Source organism: Myotis davidii, unplaced genomic scaffold, assembly GCF_000327345.1.
Source record: "Myotis davidii unplaced genomic scaffold, ASM32734v1 scaffold317, whole genome shotgun sequence".
NCBI classification, from domain to species: Eukaryota; Metazoa; Chordata; class Mammalia; order Chiroptera; family Vespertilionidae; genus Myotis; species Myotis davidii.
The window spans coordinates 2434938-2438386 of NW_006288994.1; the positions used below are offsets into that span (position 1 = coordinate 2434938).

At 47.8% G+C, this 3449-nt stretch overlaps 1 long non-coding RNA gene across 4 annotated transcripts in view; it reads left to right on the forward strand.

Moving 5' to 3' along the window:
* Positions 1 to 2436: 2436 nt before the first annotated feature.
* Positions 2437 to 3449, forward strand: part of LOC102759098 — a 111209-nt gene continuing 110196 nt past the window's right edge. For all 4 annotated transcript variants that reach the window (XR_001513430.1, XR_001513428.1, XR_001513429.1 and 1 more), the window contains exon 1: positions 2437 to 2530. This is a non-coding gene — a long non-coding RNA (uncharacterized LOC102759098). The remainder of the gene's footprint in view (positions 2531 to 3449) is intronic.

Below are 3449 nucleotides of genomic sequence, written 5' to 3' on the forward strand. Positions count from 1 at the left end.
TTGGGGGGGGGGGGGGTCATTATGCATAATGCCGCTCTGAGAGTTTACTTCCAAGATTTTGAGTGGACGTGTGTTTTCATTTTCCTCGTGTATAGATGCCCGAGTGGAATTGCTGAGTCATATGGCAACTCAGTGTGTAACTTTTTGAGGACCTGCCAGGCTGTTTCCCAAGGCGTCTGCACTATTTTTCATTCCCACTAGGAACTGCCTGTTCTTGCTCATAATTCACACTCCTCCTTATTTTCTTAAATATGTTTTATTGATTTTTAGAGGGAGAGGAACGGAGAGGGGTAGAGAGATAGAAACATCGATGAGAGAGGAACATCATTGAGCGGCTGCCTCCTGCACAGCCCCTACTGGGAATGGAGCAGGCATCCTGGGCATATGCCATGACTGGGAATTGAACCAGTGGTTCCTGGGTCGACATTCAACCCTGAGTCACACTGACCAGGCCATACTCCTCTTTAAACACAACGTGATTCCGTTTATAAATGTTTAGAGAACGCCGAAGTAATCCTTGGTGCTAGGTTGCCTCTGGAAGGAGGGCAGAGACGATGAGGGGAAGGACATGTCTGGGTGAAGGGAATGCTTTCTGTGTCTTGGTGGTTTTGTGTTTTGGGTCTAGGCACTTGTCAAAACTCATCCAACTGTTTATTAAGATCTGGATGTTTCACCATGTGTTGATGATGTCTACATGAAACAAAAACTAAAAACAAAACAAAACATAGATGGAGGGGGGAAAAGGAAAAACTATGCGTTAATCTTATGATATGACTTATCGTACCCACCTTTCCCTGGTCAGAGGGCCTGTGGCTGGCAGGCAAGGCCAAGTGTAAAAAAGTCTTTTAATTGATGTGATTAACTACATCTCAACAGGGAGCCTTGTTAACGCCAAGGGGGAGGCAAAGGAGGTTATTTGTCACTCTCTCCGCCAGGGGACGTCTGGGAGGGGGGTGCCCGGGCACTTAGAGGGCCAGTCCCTGCAGTGGGGGAGGGGACGTGGAAGGTCTGATTCTGGGCCTTTCTGCAGAGAAGAGCTGCTATTCCCTTTGGCATTAAGATACATTTAAAAAAAAATCATTTTCTCAGTTGCTACAACACGAATTCTCCAAAGCCAGCCTGACATTTTTTTGTTGTTCTTGTTGCAAGACTGCCTCATCCACCAGAACCCAGCATTTAGACAGAAAGAACACTCTAACTCTTCCTAAATGTATTAGTGGCTGCTGAGCAGAGGACAACAGGACACAAACAAAAAAGAAGTGAAGGGTGTGGCCTCTCCCCCTTAGAACCTGCAAACAAATTTCATGGGTTGACATAAATTCACAGAAGATTAGGATTGGGTAAGCGTCATTAACTGCCCACGTACAAACATCAGTATTATTACATTTTTGATACATTGCACAAATTGCATCATCTTGTAGGCTAGGAAAAAGCATGTATTTCGCTAGAAAAAAAATACACGGGGTATGCGCGACACAGTTATTTGGGGCAAGATGTGATTCCATGTGTGTTTTTGTTTTCCTTATTGCTCGTCTGTGGTTTCTGATTTCCTTTCCGATGAGCATTTATTGCTTGTGAATTAAATTAGTTGCCAAAAGAGTGTTTTGCTGTCCTGGCTGGTGTGGCCCAGTGGGGTGGGCATTGTACCGTGCACCAAAAAGTTGCCAGTTCGATTCCTGGTCAAGGGCACATGCCCAATTTTTGGGCTGTATCACATGTGGCTGATAGATCCCTCTCTCTCTCTCTCTCTCTCTCTCTCTCTCTCTCAATCAATAAAAATATATTTTGAAAAATTGCTTTGGTTCTCTCACTGGTTGGAGATACCTTAGGCTCCCCTCTCTCCAGAGCAGACCCCCTCCCCTCTGCCACCCCCTCAGCTTGTGAATTTAAGGCGGCTCTGCATAATGCATTGACCCTGAACTTCGGGGGTAGCTAGGTCAGCGTTTAATCCTAGCAGCTTAAGGAAGTCACGGATCATTTTTTTGCATCTTGATTTCCTCATCAGAAGGCTGGATCTGATAATACTCTCAGGGGTGAATTGGTGTGGAATATACACTGGAAAACAGCACAAAACTTGGCCCCTCCTATCCGTTCCTCCTTTTCCAAACCACTTTCAGGCCAGGAACTTCCTGGCACCTGCTAGCACTCCACATGACTGTCCGATGACTTCCGGTAGCCAGGCTGCCTCCCTGAACCATGGCGGGAGCTGGAGTGCACCTGCACGAAATGTCTGGTGTGTGTGTCTGTGTGCACTCGCACTCAAGCCCATGTGCAAGGCTTTGGTGTGTGTGGCTCGACGTTAAACAAACCCCCCCTCCGGTGGATGAGTTGAGACTGCTCGCTGCTGGGGCCAGTTATCTATCCCAGACCCAGGGTAGGGTGAATTTCAGCCAACATCTGGCTGACAGCGTTCTTTATATTCTTCCCTGTAGCACGGTCCCGGGCAGCGGTGTGTCTTAAACAGTGCGCCCATCACTTCGGGACTGTCCTCCTGCAAACCTGAACGATTGAATGCCACCCCAGGCTGGACGTGAGTATTGGGGAGGGGGGGGGGTGGGTTGTTTGTTTGTTTGTTTGTTTTCCAGGGGTGGGGAGGGCCCAGTGGAGGACGAATCAGGGTTTTGCTGTCTGTTTACCCTGGTGGAGTGTAAGGGATGCAACACAGGAGCCGTGTTGTGGCCTCTGGTTTCACCTTCAGCATTGCCTCCCTGTTCTGTTTCGGGCAGTGGTTTTCAGACTTCAGTTTGCAAATGATCACCTGGGAAGCTTGCTACAGTGCAGACTCCTGAGCTCCCTTCCCCGCTGCTGTCCTAACCCGCAGGCTCTGGGTGGGGCCTAGAAGTGGCATTTTCAACAGACAGCTCTGATAGGTCCATTTGACCAGGAGGCACTAGAAGCAGGTGCCCGGGACCTGTCAGGACTTCACAGACAAGTTTGAAAACAGATACAGTGATTAGTTTCAAAATGGGAAAACAACGCTAAGAAATTGAAACAGTGATACATAGTTATATAACTTTAAAGCAGCTTGTCAGCTGCAGCTCGGCTTTTGCAAACAGGAATTGTTTTTAAGGCAGCCTCTGGATAGGTTTAGCATATCTGATAGGCTGTATGCCAGGACTTCAAAAACCTGGAGAAAGCCCTACCACCCCCAACCCAGCTCTGAAAAATAAAACCCTCGATTATTTATTTTAAAGACATGTTTTTATTGATTTTAGAGAGAGAGGGAGAGGGAGAGAGAAAAAGAAACATTGATGTGCAAGAGAAACATCGATTGGCTGCCTCCTGCACACACCCCAACCAGGGATCGAACCTGCAACCTGGGCATGTGCACCCAGACCACACAGCGCCCACACCCGAGCCATCTTGGACCGACTGGTTTCGTTATCTGCCCCTTCATTCCTCCATGGTTATCTAACATTCCTCAGGTGGTAATCTGGACTCCCTACCTG